This window comes from Sceloporus occidentalis, unplaced genomic scaffold (assembly GCF_023333645.1).
Source record: "Sceloporus occidentalis isolate IW3139 unplaced genomic scaffold, rSceOcc1.0.p SCAF_5, whole genome shotgun sequence".
NCBI classification, from domain to species: Eukaryota; Metazoa; Chordata; class Lepidosauria; order Squamata; family Phrynosomatidae; genus Sceloporus; species Sceloporus occidentalis.
The window spans coordinates 95,633,084-95,653,059 of NW_028316985.1; positions in this window are offsets into that span (position 1 = coordinate 95,633,084).

The window sequence follows — 19,976 nt, forward strand, 5'->3', positions numbered from 1 at the left end:
ATGACCATTGTCCTCTCCACTCTATCCTACCTCACTCTACCCTACACCAAAACTATGTGTATATGCCTACCAGTTTAGCATTAAACTTCTTGCATCTGCAGAAGTGGACTAGAATCCCTGAAAACCTATGCCATAATAAATCTGTTAGTCCTCAAGGTGACTAAAAAGACATTTTGCCAAAACATCTGCCTTAAGCATATGTTGATATTGTAAATGTGAAGTATACTGAGAAGTTTATCAAACACAGAGCGAATTGTTTAAATCCCATGCAGTAATGGGATTTTAAAATCCAGGTGTTGTCAGATGTGTTAGTGTGAAAGACAAACAAAATGAAAATAATCTTAATGGAAAGCTCCTTTATATTTTTGGAATTTAGCAAAAGTAAAAAGGAGCTGGTTCTGACAACTTTGCATTCGTGTTATTTTCACATTATTTCTCATTCACACAAACATCGTCTGAAAAACATCCTGCAAATGTGGGGTTTTTCAACTTTCTGTTAGGGTAGGGTTGCCATAATTGTCCACTAAAACCCAGGACAAAATGTAAAACAAAATCTAGACCAAATTGTAGGCCAACTGCAGGACAAAACTCAGCCCAAAATGTAGGACATTTAAGAAAAATGGAGTACCTTAAATGTCCTACATTTTGGGCTGAGTTTTGTCCTGTAATTGGCCTACAGTTTGGTCTAGATTTTGGTCTACATTTTGTCTCGGGTTTTAGTGGACAATTATGGCAACCCTATGTTAGGGTTAACCCCGAATGTTGTCTGAAAAACAACCCCCAAATGCAATTGTTTTCAGTTTAAATTTAGTTAATGCACGGGATTCATCCCGTGTGATAAACTCCTAAGAGTGCTAAATATTTCTCCATAGTAACAGCAAAGACAAGTACACAGAAATCAAACCTCAATTTTCTTTACGTTTTTTAAACAGGGAGCACAAAACCTTCAGCATTCACAAACTAAATAATAAATCAGTCTGAATTTATTTCCAGCGGTAGTTTTGGCATGGTTTTTAGGGCTAACAAAAATGAGGCCTCTTCAAAAATATTTGTTAGAGACAGACTGTTTGTTTTTCATTTTTTAAAAGATCTTTATGTGAAATCACTCAAGATGCCAAGAGACTTTCCTCCCGTCAGGCTTGACTTCATTCTTGACATTTTAGTATCTTCTTTGCTGCTTGCAAAGTTAGATTTATCTTCATGTGTCGCAGAAATTAAAGAGAATGCACTTTCTTTAGTAACATATCTGGTTAGCGTAGCATATGAATACTGTGTAGTTTCAAGGTGGTGGGTTTTATCCCAGCAGCTCCTGTATCCTAGTTATCCTTCCTTTCCATCCAAATTCCAATGACACAGAACATTGTTTTAAATCCTCTGGATTTTGGTTATAAATTAGGATTATTCTGAGCATGTATATGCAGAGTTTATCAGTCAAACAGTTACAGAAGTGAGTGCATGCCATAGTCAAACACGTTAAAAAAACACCTCATTAGAAGAATAAGGAAATAGATACATTGGCGCGTTACAGATGCGCCAAAGGGGCATGCTAGGGTTAGGAAGGGGCATGGTAGGGTTGGAAAGAGGCGTCACTTCCTGACACCCCTCAACCCTAGTACAGACCGAGTATGTACAAAATGGCGGTGCCCGTCCACATGGGGGCTGCCATTTTGATGTTGTGGACGCGTAGCATCCGGACATCACGCGGCAGAAGTGATGCCGCGAGTGTGCGACTAGCGCCTCGCAGTGCCACTTCCGGGGCCCAGAATGACGAGCAATTATGTCTATCTTAAGGTCAATCCCCACCATAGCTCATGCAAGTGGGATCTACCCACACCAAGGGATATGGTCTGCACCAGGTTATACCTTAAGGGGGATGATACCACTGCTCCCCAAACACCTGCCGTTTGGCAAAAATGGGCTGTGATGTTCACCTATGTCCCTTTAAAATGCTGAAGAGATGGTGTGAGTGGGGCACATCTCAGTGGAAGGAGAAAGGAGAGATTTCAGGGTTGTTTTGTTGTTGTTTTAAAAAAAACAATTTTAAAAAGAAAATTTACATTTTTATTTTTTAAAAAACTATTATTTTTTAAATTTTCTTTAAAGACATCACATCTTACCAAATTTTCACTTTAACCCCATGAAACTATGTACATGTAAATACATTTAGGCTGTGTTTATGATACTGTAATTTAAAGGTATAATTTTAATTTTGCTGGTTCTTTAAGTCACAACTATTACCATTACCTTCAGTGATATATGGGAATTGTGATTTCTAAGTAATATTAGTTCAAAAATATTACTATGGGTTCTGTATGGTGTGGTATGGGAAGACATCAGTGAGGGGAGAGATACTATGTATTACTGCACTAGATGACTGGAACCCTAGTAAAACCACTGACTCGCACAATGAATTATGTACAGATCCAAGCCCAATTCTCTTCACACTGTTACACCTATGAGTAAAGGAAAATGTTAAGTAAGGTAATCAGTCATATCCAACATCTTTAGGAATTATAATAAACATTTTCTATAAGTTTATGGGGAAAATGCCTTCAGGACTACATAGGACTACATAATAAGTGCACATTTTACTGAAATCCAGTTTATTGCTTTATGGAAAATATATGTGCCCAGAGCTTTTTGCCAAGCTGCGACAAGTGACATGATAAAACCACAAAAACAACCATATGCAGAACTCTGTGATGGAGTCCAGTTACTTAATGTGCATTAGTTCAAAGGGAGTGCTCCTGGGAAGCAAATGTCTATGTTGTTTTAAAGGACATAAGCCATTTGTTGTTATGATTGCTTCCACAGCAACATATGTAACTGAGCCTCTTAATCAGGAAACACTTTTCCTCAACCAGGATGCAGTCATATGAAAATTATATTCCCGTGCACTTGCTAACCTTGTCAAACTTGCATCATTTTCCGTAAAATCCTTTGGCTTAAAAAAAAAGTCCCAATATACTTGTGAGAGAGTTTGGCAGAGGAAATTATAGCTAACCTGTAATTATAAGTGTGTTCTTTCACTTTTACCTATTCAATATCAGATTTTCTTTTAACCGTCCTCTTTTCGTTTCCCTTAAAACCTGGCTTGCTTCATATTTATGATCTCTGTTGGATTCACTGAAAATGCAAGAAGAATTTACAAAACCAAAGCTGGACTCCACTTGGAGCTTTGTTCATGTTTCATACTGTGGAAAGCTTTTCTGTCATCCAAAAATAGCATCTTTTTTAACTGGGAGAATGTGAAAGGGGATAGAAAGGAAATACTGGGTGACTGACAGATATCCCTTCTAATCTTAAGGCACATTTTATGAAATGAGCTCTAATCCCCACTTAAGGGAAAGGACTGTGAATTTCACAAGTGTTTTCTCCTTCCTTTCAATGCCACCATACATCAGTGTCTAAATAAATCTGAACTGGTTTTGAAGCATCATGACTCCTAGGCTTTTGCATATATACTACTGAAACTTTGCAGCTTTCTAGCCTGGGAACATCTCTATGATATGTATTATTTGCATACAAATCACCTTCAAATTTGGTGGGGACATTGGACAGTGAAACAAATCACTCTATTGCCCCTCTCAATGGAGGATTCTCTTCCACATACACTGGTAAACATATACGTCTAAGACAGTGGTTCCCAACCTGTGGGTTGGGACCCCTTTGGGTGTCGAATGACCCTTTCATGGAGGTCGCCTAAGACCACTGGAAAATACCTATTTAATTACAGTTATGAAGTAGCAATGAAAATAATTTCATGGGTTTGGGTCACCACAACATGAGGAACTGTATTAAAGAGTCATGGCATTAGGAAGGTTGGGAACCACTGGTCTAAGACCTTGCAGTCATATTACCTATGTATTTCTTTGCTATCAGTCATTTTCTGAGCAACAAATAACAATATAAGAATGCCCCTTTTTGGATACAAATGGAAATATTATTTTTGCAAAGTCCTGATGTCATCACAATAGGCAACTTTGTTACCGTGTGTCTTCAAGTGGTTTCTGATTTATGGAAACCTTAGGTTGAGCCTATCATGGGGTTTTCTTGACAAGATTTGTTCAGAGGGGGTTTGCTTTTGCCTTTATCTGAAGCTGAAGGAATATGACTTGCCCAAGGTCTCCCAATGGGTTTCCATGACCAAACAATAATTATTGGCAAAATTTAAAGGCACATGGCACAACTCCCCCTTATAATTTGGCAGGTATACCCGCCTCTAAAGATGTGCTATAATTCCTTCCAATTCTATCTAATTTGGACAGAGGGAACAAATGTTAACCTATGTTTTGATTTTTGTTTTTCATTTTGTTTTCCAATCAGTTCATGAGAGAATGCCATATTTTGCCTCATTTCTCATGTTTTACAAGGGCTAGAGACTTAGAGGAAGGAAGGAAGGAAGGAAGGAAGGAAGGAGGCAAGCAGGAAGCTGAAATGATGGCTTGTTATGCCCCCTTTGTCTCCCAGAAACTCATGTTTCTTTTGCTGCCAAATAGAAAAGGAAGAAAGTTATTATTGTTGTTGTTGTTGTTGTTGTTATCATCTTATATCCCGACCGTCTCCCAATATAGGGACTCAAGGCAGTGAACAGCAGATTTAAAACAATACAATTTAAAAACATTAAAACATTAAAATGTATACATATAATTTTTTTAAAAAACACACAATTAAACCATTTAAAACGTTAAAACATTTATGAGTTAGAATAGGCTAACAATGGCCCTTTCCAAATGGGCCTTTTAGTATGTACGCTGTACGTACTAGGGTTGCCCGGGGGCATCTCTTTCAGACACCCCCAACTCTAGTACGTACACAGTACGTACAAAATGGCAGCACCCATTCTACATGGGCACCACCATTAGGACGTCACGACCATGCTGCCTCCAAACGGAGCAGTGCAGACGTGATGTCCTGGCGCCATGGAAGGGCCACTGTGAAGCCCTTTACGCAGCACAGGAAGGAGCTCCATTTTGGAGCTTCTTCCGAGTTTTGTGTCGCTGGCGCAGCCTTTACACGGCTGCACCAGTGACACAAAGGAGAAAGGGGCCGAGTGGCCCCTTTCTCCTTTCCCCGCTGCTGTCGGGGTGTCCTTGGGGCTTGAAGCCCCAAGGACACCCCTTTCCGGGCCACGGGGAAGCGGCCTGGAAAAGTGGCAGATCGGGGCCTCAGGGCTGCTGCTGTGGCAGCTGAGGCCCCAATCCGTCCGGGAAAGGGGCGGTCTGTAAACTGCCAATACAAATCTTAACATTTATTAGCACAATATTCCCTTATCAGTTTGCAAAGGCCTGCTGGCACAAGAATGTCTTTATCTGCTGCCAGAAGGACAGCACAGATAGAGCCAACCTGGCCTCCTTGGGAAGAGAGTTCCAAAGCTTGGGAGCAGCCAATGAGAAGGTCCTCTCTCTTGTTCCCACCAAATGCACCTGAGAGGGCAGAACAGAGAAAATGGCCTCTCCGGATGGTCTCTATATTGCTTGCAGTCACACACACACAGAGAGAGAGAGAGAGAGAGAGACAGACAGACAGACAGACAGACAGACAGACAGACAGACAGACACCCTGCTGTAAAGTTTGACTTCCTTCCTGAAATCATCTTGGAAAATTGCTCACATTTTTGGAAGCCTCAATTTAATTGGCTCTCAAATTTCAGCTGAATGTTTTGCTATAGTTTTAACTACAGATTTGTTTCAATAGAATTTTGTGAGGCCAACAATCTTTTCATTCCAAACATCTTTTTCATACAATTAGAGAGGAGATCATGTACATGGACATCACCAGATGTCCAATACCAAAATTGTTATATAACTGGAAGCAAAAGATGAAAAAGCTACATTCTGGTGGCCAAACTAGACCAAGTGCTGACGGTGGTACAGATCACTTATGCTGTGACTACTTATATCAAAAATTAGGGTAAAAAAGAAGAAGTAAACAAAACCAGTCATTATACCAATATATAATCAGAACAATATTGCAACAGAATTTTGTTGTTGTTAACTGCCTTTGAGTTGGTCTCAACTCATGGACCCTGTGGATGAGACATTTCCAAGACTTCCTATCCTCCACTGCTCTGCTTAGCTCCTGAAAGTTCATACCTGTGACATCCCTAATACAGTCCAACCATCAAGCATGTGGCCTTCCTCTCTTTCTGCTTCCCTCCACTTTTCCTACTATTATTGTTTTTTTCCCATGAGTCATGTCTTCTCGTGATGTGACCAAAGTACAATAGCTTCAGCTTAGCCATCTTGGCTTCCAGGGAGATTTCTGGTGTGATCTGTTTTAGGATTCATTTCTTTGCCTTTTTGGCTGTCCTCAAAATCCTTAGCATTCTTCTCCAGCATCATTATCTCAAATGAATTTATTTTCTTTCTACTTTTTAACTGTCCAGCTCTCACATCCATACATGGTGATGAGGAATACAATGGCTTGGACGATTCTAGCTTTAATGCTCAGTTGGCCAACCACAATGCACAATATAGTCAGCCCTCCATATTCATGGCCTTGAGACTCATGGTTTCAATTATTCATGACGTCAAGGCCACTAATGTGGGCATTCCTCCTCCCTTTCCCTGCCTGATCTCTCCTTGGGCAGCCCAGGGAAAAGTGGGGAAGAGAAGGCTCTGGAAGGGCCCAGACACCTCTTGCCTTTTCTTCCCCATCCTCTCCTTGGGTTTCCCAGGGAAAGGATGAGGAGGCAAAGGGTCTCAGAGGGGCAAAGGCACCTCTTGCCTTCCCCTCCTCATCCTCTCCTTGGCTTTCCCATGGAAAGGATTGGTGGCCAAAGGGTCTCAGAGGAGCCAAGGCACCGCTTGCCTTCCCATCTTCTCCTTGGCTTTCCCATGGAAAGGATTGGGGGGGGGGGGGCAAAGGGTCTCAGAGGGGCCAAGGCACTGCTTGCCATCTCCCCCCTGATCCTCTCCTTGGGTTTCCCATGAAAAGGATCGAGGAGGAGAAGGGGCAGGGAACCAGTTAAAGGGACAGGAAGGCGGGGGGGGGGAAGTAGCATGCAGCGCTGCTCCTCTTCCCCCCACTCATCCTTCCCTTTAACTGGCTTCCAAGTGGGAGGTGGAGTTATTTGCAATTTTTCCATATTTGTGGGGGTCTCATTCCCCTAACCCCCATGAATAGGGAGGGAGGACTGTATACTTGTTGCAAGTTTTCAAAGCTCCACTGGCTTCTTCATCAGGCAAGATGTTACAAACCAAACAGGAGAAATATTGGAGGTGTTAGTAGGATACCTGCATTTTGTTGCTTCTCTCAGTAGTTAAGATAGTATGAGAAGGGTAAATTTTGCAGGCTGGCCCCTCCTCCTTCTGGCCATGTGAGAACTGGGGCGGGGTACATACCGCCACTTTGCGCCGCTCTGCCGCCGCCGCCAGTAGGTCCGCGGGGGAGCCGGAGCCTTCACACGGCCCGACTCCCGCGCGGACCGAAAAAGAAGCTCCAAAATGGAGCTTCTTTTTTCGTCGCGTTTGCGACGTAGCGAGGCGCCAGGGGCGCGCTCGCTACGTCACAAGCGGCGCGACGCGTACGGACGCTCAGCGTCCGATACACAAAGATGGCGGCGCCCATGTGGAAGGGGCGCCGCCATCTTGTACGTATTCTATACGTACTAGGGTTAGGGGGGTGCGGAAGCACTGCCCCTTCCTAACCCTAGTACGTATAGAAGACGTACTAAATGGCGGTATGTATCCCGCCTGGGAGTTTTTCAGTGTCCAGGAAATTTAAAGTCCAATCAGGGAGGCCAGGGGCCTGAGTCTAAAGGACGAGGAATCTTGGAGATGTCTCATCCACAGGGCCCCCATGAGTTGGGGTCGACTCAAAAGTACTCACAAGGGATGTGGAAAAACTCACTTGAGAAATCTTTGCTCTTTGCTCTTCCTATTGAACTCTTGAAAACAATCCTCAAAATGTCTTGTTTGTCTAGATCTAGATGGGGAACATCCACGTGTATCTCAAAGGTCACTTAAGATGACATTCAGTAGCCTCTCTAGAACTAAAATAGAAATTCAAACCATGATGTGATGCTCTAAATGGAATCCTCTTTGGTTAATAAAATGGCTTGAGGTGAATAATGCATTGATTTCTTTGTGGGGATTGTAAAATAAGAGAGATTCTAGGGCTAACAGCCTGAGACATTTGTCATTTCTTTTGATGCTGAACCAGTCATATCTTACAAATGAATTCCTTCTTGCTGGGTAAAGTCCTTTGTAAGATTTACTCCTTTTATTGTTCTCCCTTGATCCAACTCACAGAGCCGCCAGCAAAATTTAATGGACAAAAACGCTGCTGGGTGAGGTGCTTGCATGCAAACATCAAGAGTTTTTGCAATTTTACTGGTAATGTTCAGAACATAGCAATGAAGAAGATACAATTGTGGTTTATCTTAACTGTGTTCTCCTCTGTGTTGCTATGCAGGAGGTCTGGAGGCAATATAGGAACATGGGACAGAACTTCAAGAAGTAATTTTGTTTTAATGGAAGAGTAAGAAAGCAGTGAGAGGAAGAGACAAGAAGAGAGATAAAAGAAGAGTGTGGTTAAATTTCTCGCACCTGTTGAGTTTACGGCTTGTTTTCAAATGACATATATATATATATAATCTTCTAAACAATGTACACTGTTCAGCTCCTGTTGCTCCTGTACTTCAGTTCTTTTGTCTTTTTGGCTTCTATGCATAAATGTGTACATTTACAACTGGCAAAACACTGGGGAGGGGAGCATTTGTGATAAGACTATTGATATGGCTGTATCAAGTTTCCTTTCTATGATTTTATAAAACACTTGTGCGTGTTCATATAATTGTTATTGTTGTTGTTAACTTTCTTTGAGTCATGGTGACAATGTGGATGAGACATCTCTGTGATCCCCTGTCCTTCACTGCCCTGCCCAGGTCCTGTAGATTCAGGCCTCTGACCTCCTTGACTGAGGTCCATCCATCTAGCATGTGGTCTTCCTCTCTTTTCTACTGCCCTCCACCTTTCCAAGCATTATTGTCTTTTCAAGTGAGTCATGCCTTCTCATAATGTGGCCAAAGTATGACAGCCTCAGTTTAGTCATCTTGGCTTCCAGGGAGAATTCAGGCTTGATCTGTTCTAGAACCCATTAGCTGCCCACAGTATCTTCAGCACTCTTCTCCAGCACCACATCTCAAATGAGTTGATTTGGCATCAGTTAATAATTTCCACTTGAGTCTTGTTGTTGTTGTTTTACCTGCCCAGATAAATTTAGGTATTTCTTTTTGCCTTTTGGTCAATATAGCATTTGAAAGATAATTGGTATACTGTAGTTTGAAATAGATACATTAGTCTCAGAAGGACATTTATTGTGATAACTAATGTTTTCCCCAATAATGATAAATGTATACCTTTCCATCTAACTGAATCTTTACTACTATCTTTCCATACCTTTACATAGTTATTTTCAAATAATTGTTGGTTTTTTTACAATGATATTTATTCCCAGTCATCTCACCTTCTTAACAATCTCAAAACCCATTTTTTCAGGTAATGTTTCAGGTAATATCCATATTTTTGTTAATGTCTTTGATTTCTCAGTATTTATTTTAAAACCTGCATATTTTCTGAATTGATGTATTTTTTGAACAAAGGTTCAATACTGTTTAGGGGGTGTCCCAATATTATAACGAAATCATCTGGAAATGTCTTAAGTTTATATCCCTCCTTCCTAATTTTAATTCCAGTTATCTCCCCTTCCTTTCTTATCTCAGAGTTTAAATTTAAATAATAGTGGAGAAAGGGGAGTATCAGAATATTTTATGACAGAAGAATAAGCAGTCTGTTTTATACTAATTAATATGTAAACAATGAGTTTATGTGTTTATACACTCTGAGAGGAGAATCTTCATATCATATAGATTTTACATTATCTAGGCATATTCTTATTTAGAGTTTAGGTTGTCTAGGCACATTCATATATAGACATGTTCTTAAATAGGCAGATTCTCATTGTAGTATGCTTTCAAGTAGTTTCCAACTTGTGGGGACCCCAAACCAAACTTAATATAGAGTTTTCTTGGCAAGATTTGTTCAGAGGGGGTATGTCATTGCCTTCCCCGGAGACTGAGAAGGTGTAAGTTGCCCAAGCCAACCAGCAGATTTCCGTGCCCAAATGGGGATTTGAGCCCTGGTCCAACACTCAAAGCACTACACCATGCTAGCTTTCTCCTAAGCAGATTTGCATTGAGTCAATCCATTGTAAAGTAATAGCATTCAGTGCAGTCATGCTAGCCACATGACCACAGAAGTCATCTTTGGTCAATAAGATGATCTTGAAACAGTAGTACACGCACTGGTAACCTCTCATTTAGATTTCTGTAATGCACTCTACATGGGGCTACCTTTGTACCAGATTAGGAAGCTCCAGTTGGTTCAAAATGCTGCAGCCAGATTGGTCACAGGTACATCTAGATCGGACCACATCACGCCAGTATTAAAATTCTTACACTGGCTGCCAATTAGCTTCCGGGCTCAATACAAAGTGTTGGTGATTACCTATAAAGCCCTATATGGCTTGGGCCTAAGTTACACCTCTCCCCACATAATCCGCCCCACACTCTCAGATCAACAGGGAAGCTTCTACTTGAAAATCCTAAGGTGAGACTAGCAGCAACTCACTAAAGAGCATTTACAGCGATAGCCCTGACATACTGGAATAGACTTCCAGAAGAGATTCGACTTAGCTCTACCTTAGAGGCCTTTAAGAAGGCACTAAAAACTCATCTCTTCCGGTTAGCATATCCTCCTGACTCCCTTTAGAGAAATCATTCCCCTATAGAAGTTCAAGTTATGATTTCTAGCTACAGTTGATAGATCTTAACTGTTTGTATACTGTTTTTAAAATTTTGTATTGGAATGTGATTGTAACTATTGTTACACTGTTTTAATATGTGATATGTACTATTTTTATTGAATTTGTGCACCGCTTTGATCTTTGGAAAAGCGGTATAGAAATAAAGTTTATTATTATTATTATTATTATTATTATTATTATTATTATTATTATTGGCTCTTTGGCTTAGTAACGGAGATGAGTTACCACCACCTGTAGTTGGTTACAACTAGACATTCATGTCAAGGGGAAGCCTTAAGCTTTATCTTTAACAAATAAATAAATTATCCTTATGAAATCATTTATTTATTTATTTATACCCTACTTTTCCCCCCAAATTGGGACCCGAAGCTGCTTACAGTCTAAAAAGACATTACAATTAAAAAAAATTCAAAAGTGACAAAAAAAAATTAAACTACTACAATATTTTAAAAGATCATTTGTTTAAAAATAGAATACAATTTTAAAAAGATAAAACCATTCTGGCCTCTCTAGGAAGGGAGTTCCAGAGTCTAGGGTCAGCCACCGAGAAGACCCTCTCTCGTGTCCCCATCAACCGTACTTCTGATGGGGGTGAGGCTGAGAGAAGGGCCGCTCCTGAGGATCTCAGAGTCTGGGCTGGTATTTAAAAACATAACAATGAGAATAAGGATGCAGTGCAGACCTACCATTAAAAGACTCTTCAGCAAACCAGTCAATTGACCAAAAGCAAGTTTAAATGAAAAGGTACTTATTTGCTAGCAAAAAGAGAACAGAGAGAGGGGGAGCAACCTTGCCTCCTGTTAGAGCAAGTTCCATAACCTGAGAGCTTTCACTGAGGATTAGATGTGTTCCACCAAAAAGTTAGTCCTACTTGAGGATGGGGGTTTCTCAAAGACATACAACATCTCCTGAGAACTGCGCAGCCTTCCCTGAAACCTGTGTAGCTTTTGGTATGGAAAGAAAAATGAGGAGCATACAAATTGTGGGCCTTGAGCAAAAAATACTGTTTCTAGCAAGCAATGTGTGTGTTTTGTGCATGATTTCGGGGGGGCTTTGCATACTGAGCAGTAATGTTGCACAAAAAAAAATTCAAAACAGCTAAATTGCACAATAACAATGTAACATAACAAAAATGTTGCACAGAAAACAGCAATATTACAAAACAGTATCACATGTAGCTGCAGCTTCAGTCAGTCTGTTTCTTTTTCTGTAGAGTAACACTTGGGGTGTGCAACTTTCAAACTGGCAAAGACTTCAGCAGTAATGTTGAACCCATCACTACATTGTTCAGGTTTGTATTTTGTGTACCTTTCCCAAGTACATAGTGAAAAACAATGTAAACATGAAGGGTTTTTTTCTCAGAAAAGAAAGAAAGAAAGAAAGAAAGAAAGAAAGAAAGAAAGAAAGAGACTGCAAATGTAAGTTTCTACTGCAGAGCTGTTCATTTTCTCAAACTTTTCCCCAGTTCTTAAAAAGTTGTGCTTATGTTGTGCTGGGAACAAAACAAAAACAACAACAATGTACCATTTTTCTCTCTGGAAAGATTTCTTGATGGGCTGGGAACTCCAAATTTGATCCTTATTCAAATTTGATCCCCTTCTTGCCTGATATTCCCCTTCTACTTATGGTCCAATATTTTGCATTACAACTCTGAGCATTAGAATCATAGAATCGTAGAATAATAGAATTGGAAGAGACCACAAGGGCTATCTAGTCTAACCTCTTGCCATGCAGGAAATCTCAATCAAAGCATCCCCAACAGAAGTCCATCCAGCCTCTGTTTAAAGACCTCCAATGAAGGAGACTCCACTACATTCTGAGGGAGTGTGTTCCACTGTCAAACAGCCCTTACTGTCAGGAAGCTCTTCCTAATGTTGAGGTGAGTTCAGCAAAGTCTGTTACCATCTGAGAGAATTCAAGAGAGAGTCCTTCCGCATGCTACATCAGTTTTTCCTCTAGCTGAAAACTGTTTTGTTTCAAATATAGGTTGATGGTATCTCCCTAAGGATGGCCACAGCCACTGCTGAATGACATTGATTCGTGTATACAAAATGTATACAGTTTATATTGTTCTGGGAACAAAACAACAACAGTGTACCATTTTTCTCTCTGCAAAGACTTCTTGAGCTCTAGCTTCTTGCAAGTACAAACCCCATGTTTTTTATTGTTTGGTTAATGAGCTAAGAAGCAGAGCCCACCCTCCAGTCCATCTGGTGCCATCCAGCCATGGAGGGAGAGATGCAGGCCCAGCTCCATCAGGCTTGGCCTAGAACCTTATCGCACACATATTTTTTAACGTTTTGGGAACTGTAGGACGCCATTTTTGCCTGACGGAAGAAATTCCGTCAGGCAAAAATTGCGCCTGTCAGCACTGGACGGGGACGGCTGCGCGCCAGGGGATGGAACAGGGCCTGTTGGAGGACATATTCGTGTGCAATAAACTCCGTTTTTTGCAGGACACGCGCACACATGAGCATCCTCCTACAGTTCCCAAAACGTTAAAAAATATGTGTGCGATAAGGTTCCTAGATTAAGAAGCAGATCCCTCCCTCCAGTCCATCTGCCTTGGTCCAGGTCTCAGAGGGAGAGAAAAACTCCTTCCCCACCATATTTGTAAGCTTTAAAGTTTAAATGCACAGATCAAAATGCAGGTGGACCAGGGGCTTCAGAATGGATCATATATTTCAGGCTGGAAAACAGCCTACTCTGAGCACCGAAGACCTGGCTTTCACTGATGGCTCCAGGATGCAAACACACACTTCTATCAATTCACATTTATTTGAGTCCTCTATGTGCTTTCCCCCCTGACTCAGCCCCATCAGGTGTCAACACATATATTCTTGGCAGAGGACAAAGGAACTCAGCAGGCAAACCGGCAGGGGGCTAATTGAGCACACCAAGCCTACTGAAGGTCAAGGGCATGCTGAACTGCAATAATAGTTGCAAATGGAGCTATCAGCCAAGCACAGAGGGAGAGAATGGCAGCACTGATGGGAGATGCTAAGACTCTTCAGCTACCTGTTGTGGTATTCATGGCCACAAATTCATAGCTGTCATTTGCTAGAGTAGTACATATTGGAAAGCAGTTAAGAACTAGGATGTATACTATCATGGTCACAATCAAAAGCAATCTATTAGTTACCATAGTTTCTTATTGTATTGTTGTAGTCTCTTATATAGTCATTATAGTCTCTGCAGTGCTCTCTGCTTCCTTTTACTCCCTGTGCCTGTAACAAACAAGGGAATTATTCAGCACCTTGGTAAGCCACCATACATGACTAATGAACAACGCTTGGGATGACGGGTCACAATTGTGTGGGCTTGGGCTACACCAATCTTGCTCCTTGTAGCCATTCAAACAAATATTAATGCACAAACTGTACTTAAACCACTCTAAGACACTCATGCTTACTCAAATAGGGACATGAATTTTCAGAATGTGCCATCAAATCTGAGTCTTTGAAAATGTATGCTTTTATTGTGTGCCTTGGTATATTTTTTGAAACTGGTATTCTTTTTGCCCCTTTCATAAAATCTATGGCTGCATCTACACTGCAGAACTAATGCAGCTTGGCACTGCTTTAATTGCCAGGGCTCAATGCTATAGAATTCTGGAATTTGTAGTTTTGTGAGATATTTAGCCTTCTCCGTCAGAGATCTGTGGTGCCACAACTATGCCAATTACTACTGGCTTCTCTTTCTTGATGGAGAAGCAGCTTTGCCATGTGCTGACAAAATGGCGTGAGGAATTGATTTCATTATTAGGTCTCTTTCATGCTACACAGTTATAGCAGTATGATTTCACTTTAACTGCCATACTTCCATTCTGTGGGATCTTGGTATTTGCAGTTTAGGCAGGATGATTTAGCATTCTTAGCGAGAAAGCTGTAGCACCTCACAAAGTACAACCCCCATAGGATACAACCATGGTTTTAAAGTGGTAAGTCGGTATAACAGTGCAGTGTGAAACACCAACTCAAGGTAGTACTAGTGTTCCATTGGTTCTGGTGGTATGTAATCATGACTAATGTTGGCTGTAGTTGGTCAGCAGAAGATGAATAAAAAGGTACATTAGTTTCATTCTGAACATTACACAATACATTTACCAAAAAAATGTATTTTGTACAGCTTTTCCTGCTTACACACTGCCTATAATTTCAGAAAAACTAAAGAGTGTTTTCATCACTGTCACTTTTAAATAAACCAGGTAATCTTTGTTCAAATAAGGTATGACTTAATACAAAGAGGGGAGAATAATATTTTAAAAAGTAATTAAGAATTATAAAACCTATTTCTGTATTATTGATTCATATCCAGGATCTGTTTTGCTTGCGCGTTTTAAGAATATGCAGATAATTTTATCCAAAGTGAAATTATCTTAAAATATTCTCAGAAACCCAGTCACTATTGCCCTCAAGTAAGAGCAGAACAAGACATAGATATTATCAGGGGTGGGGTGAGCTATAATATATTTCTATTCACTGGTTTCAAATATTGCTTTTTGTATTCTGTAGTCTAATACCAACATTGCCCAGAAATGCTATTTTTCTTTCCTCTTTTCTTAACTCTTATGACCATGGGCGTAGCATGGGCTTCTGGAAGCATAATAAATTATGTAAGTTGTTCCTTTTAATTTGCTGGACCTCTAAACAAAAAGGCATAAGTAATTGACTCTTGGGGTTAGTGGGAAGCATTCATCTTTTTCCCCCTTAGCTCAACTTTGGAATAAAGTTATATGTCATGTGCAAGTTTTATTTAAAAGAAAAAGCTTCTCCTGGGCCCAAGTTGGTTCAGAAGTGCTATAAAATGTGACGGAAAAGCCCCTCACATCACGTAGAAGGCATTTCAGGGCTATAAAGAGAGAGAATGAAAAAAAAATGCATGGAAATATCATCCACACGCTGTAGAGCTCAATTTGGGTCATAATGGAGCAAAAATAAATTATAATTGGCCTCAAGTGCCACAAAAAACAGCCCTAGGGGCTGCATGTTAGCCACAGGCCACATTGTGCCCACTCCTGCTATAGAGTAATTGAATGTTTTAAAAAGAAACATCATTATTTGAAAATGATTAATGAATTTACCTATGAATTCAGCATTCCTCGATTTCACACACAGCTAAACTGGAAGATCCAATTAAGTTGCGAATGACAACCAAAGAATATGTATAACTAAACCCCCTGTCTCTATTTTAAAACATTTCACTATGTAGTGAACTATGTAGATGTTGTAAGCCACCCTGAATATCACTGCAGATGTTAAGACTTGCATTGATGGGTTTTTATGGTTTTTGCAGTGGTGTACTATGCTTGTATTATGTAAAAGGCAGGTTCAGGATGTGTAGCTAGGAGCTCTTTCTGTGCTTAAAAGATTTCTCCCTTGATGTCTCTAGGATACAGTCCATAGGCTCCTGTGGTGAACTGGGACCTGCACCTCCACTTCTGCTAAGTAAGCAAGGCTGCAAGACATAAGTTCCTTATTTGTATTGACTGTTTCTACCTATGAGGTGGTTGGGGGATCCATTGTTTTGGCTTGCATATATTAAGGAGAGGTCATTTTATAGACATTTCTTTTCTCAGACCCTGGGAAGTCTTCAAGTTTCTGGGAGCCACCTTGGTTTTACTAAAACGCATAGATGTAGCAAGTAGAACCAGGGACCAAAGACACATACTCAGAAAGAAAGTGGAGATTGAGTTGCAGAACAGAACAGAGTTCAAACTCATTTCACACTAAATTCTACTTCCATTTACCCCAGCAGTTTAATTTGGGGCGGTGGCAGCAGCAGCAAGAGCAGCTTATTTTTATGTTGGTGTATTTTAAAAAAATAAAGGGGACTCAGAAAATTTCAGTGATGTAAATGAAGCAGAAATAACTCAGTGTGTTCTGATCTACTCTCAGGCCATAGTGGCTTTACTCTTTTTCAAAGAGGCAGGATGGAACCATTTAGCCCTCCAGATGCTGAAACCCCCAGCCAGGGACGTAGCCAGGATTTTGGGAAGGGGGGGTCCAGACTAAATGCCACCATTATAATGGGGCTTGGGTGCGGCGGCGCGGCAGCACACACCATTCATTTTATCTAATGGAAGGGGGGATCCGGACCCCAAGAACCCTCCCTTGGCTACATCCCTGCCCCAGCACCACTATCAGCATAGCCATGGATGCATGAATGTTGCCCTCCCCACACTTTGGAATGCATGAGTAATGGAGGCCCTAAACATTCACACGGGGAATGTCCTTCTGCATTTGTATTTGCAAAATTGGGGGCGTTCTTCCCTTAAAACATTTCAAATGTATCCCATTTTCTGAAAGTAACGCACACCTATTTGTTCGTACATGCATGCTCATTCTCAAACAATTTAGCTCATGCACTTGGTTACTGTTGTCAGTGGATCACTCCACATTTTGCTTATTTAAAAAAATACGGGCAAACTCTAATTGCTGTGGCAACCGTTCACATTATTATCAGTAACATCTTTCATATTTATGTGCTTTCAAAGCTAAATAATGTCAACTTTGGTTTATGATGATTGTGCAACCTACATTTTTATTAATCATAAAATGGTGACAGTTCTGAAAACAGTATTTTGCAAGGTGCTAGCTGAGATCCTGACAAAGACAAATGATATCAAATTAAAATAGAAAACAAGAAGAAAAATAGAAGCAGCAGTGATAATAAAAGCTTAGATGTATGGGGAAACTAGTTTTGGTTTCAAGACAGCCTTCTTCAAAGGCAAACATCTTCAAAACAGAATGGAGACTTCAATTGTTTTCTGAAACAGATTTTAAAATGAGGAAAAGAAAGATGTGTGCATTATTAATCAGGAAAACATTCTATGAATTTTAAATCTGTGCTTGTTATTTCCTACTGGACATAATGTTCCTCAAAGCTTGACAAGGTGATGATCCCAACCCCAAAACAGATGGGTTTTTAAAAAGTTTCTACAGATCTTCCCTCCAAAGGAATCTCTAGTACCCTCCAGGACTTGTAATAAAGCTGTTCATACATATGAAAAGAAAGAAGTTGTCAGTTTAGAATTCTGCTTATCTTTGGCACATAAACAACTCTTGGCTACATCCTGGCTTAGAGTTGTTACAGAAGATATGTTTCATGCTGTATAGTTGTCTTTTAAGTGGAACTTAGCCCTATGGATGGACACTTGCTAATTCTTTCCATCCTGATTTTTCTCTTGGGGATGAATTACCTGACCCAATTTTCAGAGCAGTGTGAATGTGTTAGTAGCGTGCCATTTAGACTGTAAATCTTGTTTCAGGTGATGTGTTAATGATGCTAACATGGGGTTGTATTTTCTTTTGTTTTGTTATTTTTCTAGTAAACACAAGTAAAGTATGCCTTTTAATATGGGTTATTAATTAGCAGAGTAGAGTTGCTTAAAAAACAAAGTGACGGCCAGTGATTCAGCTGCATTACTGTTTCATTTTACTGAAGTCACACCAAATGTGGGATTTATCATGCCAAAAGAACCATCCCTTGTATGAGTTGCAAAATTATGTAAAAGGGGGTGATTGAGCCCAAATATGTGCCCAAAATCACTGTTTCTGACTGCAAAACATAGTGTGCCTGTTATATTCATTTTGCATATGTGTTAGTGCCATTAAACAGGTTTTTTTCACATTAAACAGTGAGACCAGTTCTGTTTTCCATATTTTATTTTTTAAGTGTTTTAACTTAATTATCTTTTGACTTTTGTAATCAATGTATTAGTTGTTACTGTTTTTTAAACTACTTTGGATCCCATTTTGGGAGTATGGCAGGATATAAGTGCAATAATTCGCGTTCCCGAAATATTTGGTGCTTATTTGTAGCATTATTATGTTTATGATTATTCTGAAGTGATGGAGGGTTCCACAACCTGACCGCAAAACACAAAAGAGGACAGGAGAGGACAGGTGACTTACTATTAAAAATGGCATTTGGAAATCTTTTTTTCTTCAAAAATGTATTTGGCTGGATTAAAACTCTTATACGCTTGAAAAAGTGCTTAAAACAGAGCTTGGGAAAGTTTTGTGTGTTTTCTTTTTCCCCAATTCAATGCAGAGCTTGAAAATTCTCCAACCAGATAAATATTTTCTCATTTGTTCATTTCTTTTGTGTTTTTATTGAATGCTCTCATCAGATGTGGGGTGATGCTTAGTATGTCCCACTTATAGATATTACCAGGCCCTGTCCCCTGTAATTTCACTAGTGGCTATACCTGGCTCTCATATTTTGGCCTTGAAATCTCAGTGTCTGGGATGTCACTAACACTTATGACAACCCTAAGGTCATGGGGTTTTCTTGGCAAGATTTCTTCAGAAGCCTTTGCCTTCCTCGGATTATGACTTGCTCAAGGTTACCCAGTGAGCTGCCACGGCTGAGCAAAGATTTGGACCCTGCTCTTGAGTCTTAGTCCATTGCTCAAACTATTACAGCATGTTGGTTCTTTTATTAATAATAGTGCTGAAAAAACAAATATTTTGGAAAATGAAGCATTTTCCTACTCATTGAGAAGAAAATGAAACTGTATTCTGCCTATCTGGTGGAAACAGTACTCCTTTCTGCAAACAGACTGGAAGCTAGAAGACTGGGTTTGCAATATGATATTTCTCTGAGCCTTTAACATGTTCTTGTGTACTGTTGATAAATGTGGCTATGCTCATATGGTCATATTAAGAATTCAGTTACACTAGCCAATCTCACAAAGACTCACAGGGCTAGTGGTGACCTGAAATGGAGGACCTGCTAAGGCCTGGCTGCTATCATTAACCATAGCTTGAGACATAGCAAGGAACAAGGGCAGGATCTTTCTTAAATGCCGTGTGTGTGTGTGTGTGTGTGTGTGTGTGTGTGTAAGTAATAAATTGTCAAGTACAATTTAGGAGACTGTCTTAGGCTTCAAGCTGTGATGGATGTTGTTGCTGTTGTGTGCCTTCAAGTCATTTTCAACTTATGGTGACTCTAAGGTGATCCTAACATGGGACTGGTTCAGAGGTTTGTCATTGTCTTTCCCTGAGGCTGAGAGCATGTGTCTTGCCCAAGGTCACCCAGTAGATTTCATGGCCAAGCTGGGAATCGAACCCTGGTCTCCAAAGTCATAGTCCAACACTCAAAGCATTACACTACACTGGCTCTCACAAGAGAGGTAAAAG